Source organism: Mastomys coucha, unplaced genomic scaffold (genome assembly GCF_008632895.1).
Source record: "Mastomys coucha isolate ucsf_1 unplaced genomic scaffold, UCSF_Mcou_1 pScaffold8, whole genome shotgun sequence".
NCBI classification, from domain to species: Eukaryota; Metazoa; Chordata; class Mammalia; order Rodentia; family Muridae; genus Mastomys; species Mastomys coucha.
This window is the reverse complement of record NW_022196914.1, coordinates 58,763,351-58,774,982: the sequence shown is the minus strand read 5'-3', so window position 1 is coordinate 58,774,982 and position 11,632 is coordinate 58,763,351. Positions and strand designations below refer to the sequence as shown.

Sequence of the window (11,632 nt, the reverse complement as noted above, 5' to 3'; positions counted from 1 at the left end):
GACCAGGCTGGCCTTGAACTCAGAAATCTGCCTGCCTCTGCTTCCCAAGTGCTGAGATTAAAGGCGTGCGCCACCACTGCCAGGCTTAATTAATTTATTAATATTTGTTTGTTTACACCTGAAACCCTGCTGCTGTTCCCCCTTCTGTTCCCTCCCTCACAGAGTCCCTCCCCTCTTCTCCTGTGAGAGGGTGGCCCCCCATGGGTATCCCCCCACCCTGGCACATCAGGTATCTGCCAGATAAGGTGCATTCTTTCCCACTGAGGCAGACAAGGCAGCCATGAAGACTGAGCTGCATGTCTGCTACATGTGTGCCAGGGCCTCTGTTCAACCCATGTACGCTCTTTGCTTGGTGGGGTAGTTCAGACTCTGAGAGCTCCCAGGGGTCCCTGTTTGTTGACTCTGTTGGTCCCCGACCACTATCCAATTGTTTGGCTATAGGTTTCTACATCTGTTTCAGTCGGCTGCTGGGTGGAGCCTCTCAGAGGACAGTTATGATAGGCTTCTGTCTGCAAGCATAACAGAGTATCATTAATAGCATCAGGGATTGGTGCTTGCCCATGAGATGCATTTGGAGTTGGGCTGGTTATTAGTTGGCCATTCCTTTGGTCTCTGCTCCAACCCTGTTCATCTCTCCCCTCTTCTACCCAGTTCCCTCCCTCCCTCTGCCTCCTACTATTACTTTGTTGAGGGACAAGATATTTAAGTGTCCCAAGCATTCACATATGAAAACCTTTCTAATTGCTAAATGTATGCTAATTAAAACACAAGAAAATGCCAAGTAGTATCCAGAAAATAACTCACAACCTCAGATCATATGTTTGTTGTACTGCAAGATTACTATGCCATCATTTCTAAGGTGTAGTCTCCTCCTTTTATTTCTGAAACTATATCCTGGTTCACCCTGCCCTGACAGATTTTATGCCTGCAAATCTGTGATCTCAGTCGCAGTGGTTCATATTGATGTCATTTCAGTTTATACTGTACAAAATAGTTGATTCCACAATGATTTCACTATGAACTGCCATAAAAAGCTGTTATGCGAAGGGAAAGACATGGAAAGGTCTGTGTGGTACATGATAAAATCTATGTAAAAATTAATTTTAGAAGAACTCAATTAATGACTGTAGTTCTCTATAAGGAAACATGACACATACTGAAATTTTTTTAAAAATGCATATTAAACATGGTATCCTGGATTAGATGAAATGCATTACATATATTTAACATGGCTGACTCTTCATAACTCTATAGTACTTATCTGTGCTGTGCCCTGCCTTTCCTAGTTAATATTTTGTGCCAATCAAGATCATTGCAGACCGACCTAAGCCAGTTGGCCTCAGCCAGTAAGAAGCCAGTAGCATATATTACCAAGTCCCACCCAATGGGCAAAATGCATGTGGCACAGACACAGAACCGGTGCTACGGTTTATCCCTGTATCTTGGGGGGAGTGGCTCTTCCCTGGTCTCCCATCACCTGCTGTTTGTAAATGCTTATCCTTAGTGTTTAAAGGAAGAACTATATCTGTTTTGAATATATGCAGAGCTTTTTCTTGGCATCATTCCCTGCAAAATAAAGCATAGCCACTACATCCATAGTGTTTGTGTTACATTAGGTATTACACGTAATCCAGACGTGATTGAAAGTGTCTGGGAGGATGTGTGGGGCAATATGGAAATGGTAAAAGGCTATGCTGTTTTATATAAAGCCCTTGGGCATCTATGGATCTGGACATCTGGAACCAGGGCATCATTGGTTATCAAGAGGTGAATGCTTTCATGTCCCTTTCTCTTAGTTCATTGTATTTTGGTAGATAAGCCCTCAATATATATAATATACATTATATATGTTGTATTTTGTACAAATATTGTATAAATTAGAACTAGAGTAAGCCAATCAAATTGGAAGCCGTATGTTTAATGTAGTCATGAGTTCTCAGCCCCTTTGACAGTTTGATGCGTGCTCTTCCACGCATTGCGTTGTGTCTGCGTTGGATTTTATCACAGTCTTCGTAGCATTTATTTCAGTGCTGTAGTGTTTGCCCAGTTGACTGTGAGGCATCGTATCTCTTAATTTTGATACCTTTTATGTAGTTTTGACAATCTCAGTTGTTTTAACTAAGATACCCCCCCCCGTCACAAATTGTGAAAACTTATAACAGATCAGGATGTTGTCTAAAATTACACGGCAATTATATATATTTATATCGTATAAAATAGGCATTAGTATTTTTAAAACAAATTTTAAATTTTAGTCACTGCAACAGACTTTTTAAAAATAAATTAATTTATATGACTTGCCTCAGGGAAAATTAGATCATCTGTATAATTTAATAATTCCAGAAGGCAAAACATCAGTAGAAATGATTCCCTGACCTCTATTCACAGCTCAGAAAAGAGCACCGCATTCAGGTGGTTCTTACAAGTAATTTCTTGATTCCTTTGCTGGACCTGACTTGAGTGAGTTCTTATGACATTCTTATAATTAAAGTGCCCCCCCACCATGCCACCCGTGTTTCTATTTTGGTATCACTAGAGATTACTCTAAAAATGGTAGAGAGATGTCTTTCTAAGTACAGATTATCTGTGGATATAAACATATGCTTTTAAATTCCCCATTATTTTGTTTGGATCCATGAAGGAAGCTTTCAGTTTTAGTCTTCTAAAAGAACACTTCAACTGAAGTGTTCTTTAGTTGTGTCTTCTACTATTTTTTCCCTCTTTTCTTTATAGAACAGTGTCCAGGGGCCGATTGTTTCGTCTTTTGAGAAGATAGGAGCTGAATTCTGGAAGCGTGTTTTCAACTTAATTAGGTTTGTGTTGTGTCTAGTTTCTCTTTTCTTCCTGCTTGCCAGCAGTTTCAGCTTCTATTATTTTTAGTTCCTATGTAGCATTTTAAGCTATGCTGGTCACCTTGTGCCCACAGTCCTACTGAGGTAATCTTTTGTATTTTCCTTTAAGTACAAAGAAAGGATATACACTGTTTTCCTATTCTACTAGGAATCTGTTTCAGAAGGAAACGTGGATGCTGCCTTTCTGATTGTTCCTCTTTAGGGTGGTGGTTTTGCCCTAGTCTTAGGGATGTTGGGATGTTCACGAACTTAGCTGCAGGTTCACTCTAGTTTTTAAACGTGGCAAAACATGGTGGTCCGTTGAGACTCTATTATGAGAAGAGAGAAACAGACCATGGTCAGGTCGGAGGAGTGGCAGCATGGCCAGACAGGCAGCCAGGAGGGCATCTCCAATGGCAATGTGTGCACTGTTGGGGTGTAGTCATTGGCAGCCAGGAGGGCGTCTCCAGGGGTGATATGTGCACTGTTGGGGTGTAGTCATTGGCAGCCAGGAGGGCATCTCCAGGGGTGATGTGTGCACTGTTGGGGTGTAGTCATTGGCAGCCGGAAAGGCATCTCCAGGAGCGATGTGTGCACTGTTGGGGTGTAGTTATTGGTAGCCGGGAGGGCATCTCCAGGGGCGATGTGTGCACTGTTGGGGTGTAGTCATTGGCAGCCGGGACGGCGTCTCCAGGGGCGATATGTGCACTGTTGGGGTGTAGTCATTGGCTACCAGGGGCATCTCCAATGGCAATGTATGTCCAGAGTGGCACTCAGGGCTATTTGATAGTTTCATTGTTACAGTAGGAGACCAGTAGGAGAAGAATGGGGATGGGGAAGAAAGGCAAATGGAGACTGGATATGATGTAGATACATTCCACACATGTATAAAAAAATAATATGGTGATCAGAGATTGCCTTCCTTCTAGATTCTAAGAAAAAAAAAGTCTTGTTATAGTAGTGTGGTACATAATTACGTTGACATGGAACTGAGCTGTAAATTAGAGGTCATAGTTAAAATTTAATTCAGCAACTTTCAGGTACACTTAATATCTAGAACTTTAGCCTTAATAATTGTGAATAATTATTATAATGAATAATTATGCTATAATTATTCATAATAATAAACTGGGATTTATTGTCTTATTTTCATTTTCCAAAGCAGTATGTTAACATTTTTACCTTAAATTTATAAGAATAAAAAAACCCTTTATTTCTGCCCTTCTCTAATTCTGGCCAATCCATAGGGATCTTTATAACATCTGCAGAGGGGCACTTGTGTCTTTGCTTGTGGAGTCTTGTTGGCTGGGTCCCTGTCTGACATGTGGTGCTACTGATGAACTTGGAGTCAGCTTGGGAGGGTAGGACCATTTCTCTCTAGGGCAGCACGTTGTAGAGCTGGTTGGCTGGACAGTGACATTCTCTCAGTAGCTCATTGCCAGTTAAATCAAAGTTGATCTTCTATTTCTGTTGCACGTTATGTTTATATTATAATTTTATTTGGAGTCTCTATCCTGCTGAGGATGCTGTGTGTCCTGGGCTCACTGAATGTCCTAAATGAAGTTCTTACCTAGTGTTTAGAAACCTGAGCCATTCCTGAGGTAGCTGAGCTAACTAACTCCTCCTCTGTTGATCTTTCCGATAGTCTGGATCGTCTAGCTTATGTTGATATCCGGCTGAGTATACTTTCTAGGTCTTAGCCTTCTGTCAGAAGTCTGAGGACAAGTCCCAGGCTGTCTGGTTGTACTGTTTGAATCCCAGGACCATTTCCTAGCTCTGAAAGAAGCTTCCTATTGAGGGAGTAAGTGATTTGCTGGCTTTCTTCCGGCATCACCAGGCAGACATCTCCTTCCGGACTCCCACAGAGGCCCACCAACTTCTGGTTCCTGCTGAAGGAAATCCTGTCCTGAGGCCTGCCCTTTCTCTGTCTGTAGTTCTGCATCCCCCATGACTGGCCTCTCATGTCCCTTAATAACCCCCACTCCTGACTGGCCTTGCTTGACCACATCATCTGGGAAATCTTTGAAAGGGCACGAGTCACCCTCAGTTTGCTGATGAGGAGGTCAAAAGCTCCAATGCAGAGTGACTGCTTCATGTTGACTCTACTATCTTGGATTGTAACTGTATTTGCAACCTCTGTGCTAACACATAATATAAACAGAATAATATATAATATATAAATATAAAATTTATAACTCAATGTATATTAAACTAAATTTATAATTTAATATAATATAAAATATATTATATATAACATAAACACTATATATTACATAAAACATTATTTAACATATAAAACATTTATATAACATATGTTTATATATTTATGATATATAAACATAAAATTTTAGCACAAAACATATATAACATAATATATTGTATATTATATCATATATAAGTATATATTTGTATATGTATTTTCCATAATGTATATTTGTATAGTAGTTAGTGGTAGATAAATTTTCTCACCTTAAGTGGTGGATATATTACAGCAACTGTCCCAGCCATTGCTCAGTCACCAGAACTCCATGTTCACAGGCCCTCAAGGGTGCTCATCGGGCTATTCTCTCCCCGCTGTCTTCCTTGAACTTTCTAGTATGAAAGCGACAGCATTTCCTGGTCCTTAAAGTGTTTCACTCTTTTCACTTCTTTTTGTCCTCAAGGATAGTGGTGACTATGTCTCTTGCCTAAGACAGAATAATGGAGCTTTAGCAGCCGACTCTAGCAAAAGGCTTGACTTAGAGACCCAATACAACTCCTCTATTAGCTTCATTTCTATGCAAATTCCAAAGTACACAGTGGCGCTTCTGGGCGCTCCTCTCTACATCCTCACTGGCTTCTGAGGAAAGCTTGAAGGTGAAGTACATGGGGGTCAGAGTGTTGGGGCTACGGCATCCTTTCAAACGTGTGCAGCTGTTTCTGGCTTAGAGAGTGGAACCAGGAGGGGCTCCTCCTGGGGTCAAGCCTGGCCGCATGTTCACTTAGGGCAAGTTCTCAGCGAATGTGTGTATACTGTCCGTGTCCTCACTGAGACACAGTGGCTTGAGTGTCTTCCTATCAGTTACCAGCTGTTGGGCATCTCTGTCGCTGCTGTTTAAGCTGGGCTTGCTTAAGTTGGCCTGCTTCAAGGAACTCTTGCTTAAAACTGACTTAAACAGAGCTTTTCCCACCCTCTTTTCTTGAGCTGCTTTTTAATTTTTTTTTTTTTTTAAAGCTCTTTTCTTTTTCACCTGCTGGCTTTCAGAAGAGTCAAATTCCAAAGTGATGACATTGTAGCCACAGAGCAAAGAAGACCATAGGTGACTATTTCAGTTTACCTGGCCGGCAGCCATTTTGCCCATCCCTGCAGTGCCTGAAGAGGAGTTTCCTTCCATCTTTGAGCTTTCAGGTCTTTAAGTACCAAGTGTTCTTAAGTCTACATCACCTTGCCTCCCTATATCAGTGATCCCGCTCACCATTCTGGGTAATGTGCACCTTTGCATTTTCAAAAATTTGAAGTAGTCAACTCAGTTTTTATTACATTTAAACATTTTCCCATATGTATGCACATTTCTGTATGTATATATGGGGGTGGAGCGCATGTCACATGTACATATGGAAGTCAGAGGATAATGTGTATAAGTTGACTACTTCCTTCTACCATGTGGGTTTCCCAGTTGGGACTCAGACCATCAGGCCTGTACCGAATGGACCATCTTTCTGGCCTAGCAATTTGATTTTTAAACATAAGTTGCCATCTAAGGGGACATTTTATGTGTGCCTGATGGTTTAAGTCTCAACAACAAGAACCTTAGTAGAAGAAGCGAGATGTGATCTGGTGCTTTATTTAGGTGTTCTGGAAAGCCAGCTCTTCTGGAAGGCTTACCCTCCCCCACCCAGGGTGTGCATGGTTTAGAGAACCTGTCTTAGAGCTGCTTGCTCATCTTCCTCTTTTGTAACTTGTTACAGTCTGGCTTTAATCCTTTTGCTTTAAGCCGATCTTAGAAAGGTCATGCATTATTTTTCTTTAAGATATTTTTTTCTCCCCTGTAAGTCTTCCTTCAGCTCCATGTACTATAATATTAGAGATCGAGAAAAGGAAAAGAAGCCCCGGGCTCTGGCCACCTTCTTAGTTTACTTAGGAATGGGGAGACGAAAGTGACATGCATGAAAGCAGCAGAGTGCTGTGCTAGAGCCCCGAGTGGCTGTGCTGGGACAGTGTGTGTCTCTGCGTGTGTGAGGACGCGTACACACAGATGTGTTCCTAGATAGTGTGAACCCGTGGGTTCACTATAGGGGACCGGAAGACAAAGGTCCTGGGAGAGGGCATGAACTTCCGGTATCAGAGGAGCAGCAAAAGATGAGTGCGGCCAATGTTTTGTGAAGGAGAAGGAAGGTGACAGGTTCCAGGTGGGCAGGGCCGGGTCAAGAATAGCTGGAGTTACGGGGTAATGCACAAAAGTATGGGTGCAGGCTCCACAGAGGATTCATGTGATCTGATTTATGATGAAAGCGCTCCATTTGGGGTCCCTGACCTCCTGACTCTCCCACGCCAGTATCCCAGAGCTGTGTGCGAGCTGTGCTTCCTGCTCTAGCAGCCCGCTTTTCTCCAGAGTCCTCTTTCCTCTCCTTCTAGGTCAGCTCATCCTTCTTCTCTTATGTCTCCTCCCTGAATACACCCACATGTGGCTTGCCTGCCTTGCCCTCTGCATGGTCCGCCTCTTCTTTTTCCATGGAGTCTGTTTGCCATTACCGCTCGGTTATCCAGCCCTCACTTAAAATCCAGATGGTGACTGTTTCTTTTTAAAGAGCCGTTTTCAAGTCTCTGTGTAAAGCAGCCCCCTCTCCAGCTTCCTGATGTTTGTTGCCAGGCACCAGTCTCCCAAGTGTCATGTGAAAACCACACCGTTTTTGAGTCCTCCTAGGCCCTTACAGTTAGCACATCTATAGCACCCCCAGGGGTTGGGGCTGCCCCTTTCTGTCCTCGACAATGAACCTAATCCACTCTTGGACTGCTGCTTCAGCCTCTGCAGAGTTTCCATTTGCTTGATTTTACGAGGCCTTCATGCTTCCCTTGGGTTCACCTGTCCGGTGGCTGCCATATCCTCTCCTGTCTGATAAGAGACACATCTCCTCTCTGCCTACACGAGGCTGTCTTTGGTCCCTCTCCGTTCTCTTACCTCCATGGCTTTACCTAAGTCCCTCTGTTCCACTTCATTATATCCTAATATCTTATGGTATTCCGTGCACTTCAGTCTTCTGTGAATTTTTGTTGACAGAAGGGAAACAAATTGCCCTCTGACTTCCTCTCTCTCTTCCTTCCTTCCTTCCTTCCTTTCCTTCTTTCTTTCTTTCTTTCTTTTTTTTTTTTTTTTGAGACAAGGTTTTTCTGTATAGCCCTGGCTGTCCTAGAACTCAATCTGTAGACCAGGCTGGGCTCAAACTCAGAAATCCGCCTGCCTCTGCCTCCCAAGTGCTGGAATTGAAGGCATGTGCCACCACTGCCTGGCTACCCTCTGACTTTCTATAAGGCCGTTTGAGGGATGGCTGTGTTTCTTGAGAGGAAGTTCCAGTTGACACAACAGCTGCTGGTAGTTCAAGGTGACTCTTGATCATCCAGTTGGGACAGCAGGAAGCCTACACACTGAAGTCCTAGCCCGACTCTGGCTTCTCAGTTTCTCTCAAATGCCATATTCATTCTATCCCAGGACCTTGGTGTGGCTGCTCCCTTTCTGGGCTCCTGTTTCCTCTGCATTTGTGTAACTAAGTTTATCCTGTGCAGGCTTCAGCTAAAACGCCATATCTTCAGTGAAGCCCCGTAGATATACTTTATGCTTTACATTTTGAAGGAGTTTACTTTTACTTCATTTCGTTTAATTTCTCACTCGTTAAATGTAAAAACATCCAAAACACCAGAAGTTAAAATGATTTGGACACAGATTTCTCACTACTGGCTCATAAGTACTTAAGTAACACATAGTTCCAATTTAGATCCATCCCATGTGTAGTGGCTGAAGGTCATCCTGGGGGGTGGGGTATGTGTTACACTTTTTTCAACATTTATTTATTTATTTATTTATTTATTTATTTATTTATTTACTTATTTATGTGTGTGTGCACCTGTCCCACAGCATATGAGTAGAGATCAGAGGAGATCTTTCTGGAGTTGCTTCTCTCTTAGATCTATATGGGTTCTGGGGATTGAATTCTCCTTATAATAATATCCTCACCCATTGTGTCGGGCTCTAGAACTCTCTTCTGTTGTGATTCTTGGTTATCTCTCTCCCTGGGTTTCCCCAGTAGGTATGTGACCACCATTGTTTGGGTCAACAGACACTCACTGTATTGATTTATTTACTTTTGTATTTGAGGTACACAACAAGACTTGAGGGAGTCAGTCAGGAGGGGCAGTAATAATTTTGGGAGAAACATGTCCCAGAGTTTGAGACTTTACTAAATTTCTGGGCACTGTGTGTATAAATTTTGTGAGGTAAATAGATCCTTGTTGGGGACTAGAATTCAAAAGAGAGGATGTTCTGTTAAGTAGCAGCTCCTGAGGAACTCACCTTCTCTAACAGGTTCTCACAGAATCCCCCTGCTCAGGAAACAGTCTTCATGAGCCATGTCACATTCACTTGACAAAAAGGTTTTTAAAGGGGCTGGGAAGATGGCTCAGGGGTTAAGAGCTCTGGGTCCTCTTCTGAGCAACCACATGGTGGCTCACAACTGTCCCATGCCTTCTTGTCATCTTGTCATCCCATGTCACTGAAGACAGCTACAGTGTATTCATATACATAAGATAATAAATAATTCTTTTAAAAAAGGCTTTTAAAAATGTATGTGGGCTGGTATACACTCTCTGATAAGTGGTTATTAGCCCAGAAGTTTGGAATACAGGAAGAACAACCCACAAACCACAAGAAACTCAAGAAAAAGGAAAACCAAAATGTGGACATTGCATTCTTTCTTAAAAGGGGGAGCAAAATACCCATGGAAGGAGTTGCAGAGACAAACTATGGAGCAGAGACTGAAGGAAGGACAAGCCAGCCTAATATAGCTATCTCCTGAGAGGCTCTGACAGTACCTGAATAATACAGATGTAGAGGCTCACAGCTATCCATTGAACTGAGTACAGGGTCCCCAATGAAAGAGTTAGAGAAAGGACCAAAGGAGCTGAAGGGTTTGCAGCCCCTTAGAACGAACAACAATATGAACTAACTAGTACCCTCAGAGCTCCCAGGGACTCAACCACCAACCAAAGACTATTCGTGGTGGGGCTGACTGTTCTGGCAGCATGTATATAGTAGAGGATTTCAAAGTTGATCATCAATGGGAGGAGAGGCTCTTGGTCCTGTGAAGGTTCTGTGCCCCAGTGTAGGGGAATGCCAGGGCCAATAAGTAGGAGAGGGTGGGGTGGCAAGCATGGGGAGGAGGGAGGCAACAGGGGTTTGTTCTTGTTGTTTTTGTTTGTTTGTTTGTTTTTTGGAGGGGAAACTGGGAAAGGAGATATCATATGACATGTAAATAATAAAAATATCTAATAAAAAATGTATGTGTGCCTATGTGTATACATGTGCATGTGTGTGCGTGCATGTTTGTGTATGTGTATGCCACATGTACCTGCAGAGTTCAGAAGAGGGTGTCAGATCCCCTGGGGCTGGAGTTTCAGGCAGTTGGAAGCAGTTCGGTGTGGATGCAAAGTGTGGAAGCAAATGCCCGGTCCTCTGGAAGAGCAGAGGCACTAACCACTAAGCTCTCTCTCTAGCCCCACATGAACACTTCACACAACAACAGCTCTTAGCATTCTTCACTAATATTTCCCAATATTCATAGTTATTTTGATCCACAACCCTGCAAAAAGTTGAGCCACTGCCTTGCCAGTTTAGGGCATTGTGTGTTGTCTTACAACACTGCTTTCTCATTAGCTAGTTCCCTAGAACCTCTCATAACTAATGATCGTCAGCGATGCTGAGTGGCTAGCCATGCCATTGGTTCTTCTATTAATTGACTGCATAGACTTTGTGTGCCAGGAACTTAGTGAATTACAGGTGGGGACAGATGCCAAGGCCTATGTTTAGGCCTCTTGAAGGGCTGTTTCAAAAAAAGGAGAATAAACTTATAAATACAAAACTAGATAAAAAATGAGTATTTACAATGAGAAATTAGAAATTATAAAAGTTGGCAAATTCCATAGGTTAAAAACTCCACTCAGCAGGAAGAGGAGTATCTCAGGGGAGGTGCATGGAGAGGAAGCAAACATTACTTACTGCAGTTGAAATGTTGACTCCTACCCTGCTTCCACCACTTCAGAGAATAATTTTAATTTTTCTCTGTACTGTAATTCACACTAAACACTCTGAACAAATACCAGATTATTATAAGCCAATTCTCACCATCACATGTTATCTTCTGCTGGCATCCTGTGACTACTTCAGCCTTGTGCAGGTCAACTTTGATTGCATTCTGGAAGTGGCTTCCAGTTGTAGATACATTGCTCAGGGTCCCTTCCAGGGTTTGTAAGATACCTTATGGGCCAGAGCCCCTTCTATTCCTGTGGCTTGTATCTGTCCCTTGGGGACAGTTAGCTTTACAGACAAAGGGAAAATGGGCTGTCCTGCCCTTGTGACTTCACAATTAGGGAATCCATTACTGAGAGTGTTAGTCCTGATCACTGTGACTCAGGGCTGGATAGAAACACACCGAGTTTCCTTCAGAGAGTGCTTCTCAGGGGAGCTTATACACTATGAGTGCAGTTAACCAATGAACATCAGGAAATCATGTGGCCAAGAGATGGAGTGTGTGTTGACTGGGCCAGAGGGCTC

At 42.8% G+C, this 11,632-nt stretch overlaps 1 protein-coding gene and 1 long non-coding RNA gene across 5 annotated transcripts in view; one reads left to right on the top strand and one right to left on the bottom strand.

Moving 5' to 3' along the window:
* Positions 1–11,375, bottom strand: part of LOC116083103 — a 20,435-nt gene extending 9,060 nt beyond the window's left edge. The window contains exons 1-2 of one of the 2 annotated variants that reach the window (XR_004115581.1): positions 11,204–11,375; positions 5,496–5,518 (exon numbers count right to left, since the gene is read on the bottom strand). This is a non-coding gene — a long non-coding RNA (uncharacterized LOC116083103). Of the gene's footprint in view, positions 1–5,495; positions 5,519–11,203 lie in introns of those variants that run through there. The other variant, XR_004115583.1, reaches the window with a different exon arrangement.
* Arhgef28 (Rho guanine nucleotide exchange factor 28) overlaps positions 1–11,632 on the top strand; it is a 302,649-nt gene that overhangs the window by 63,380 nt on the left and 227,637 nt on the right. The gene's annotated exons all lie outside the window — the stretch shown is intronic.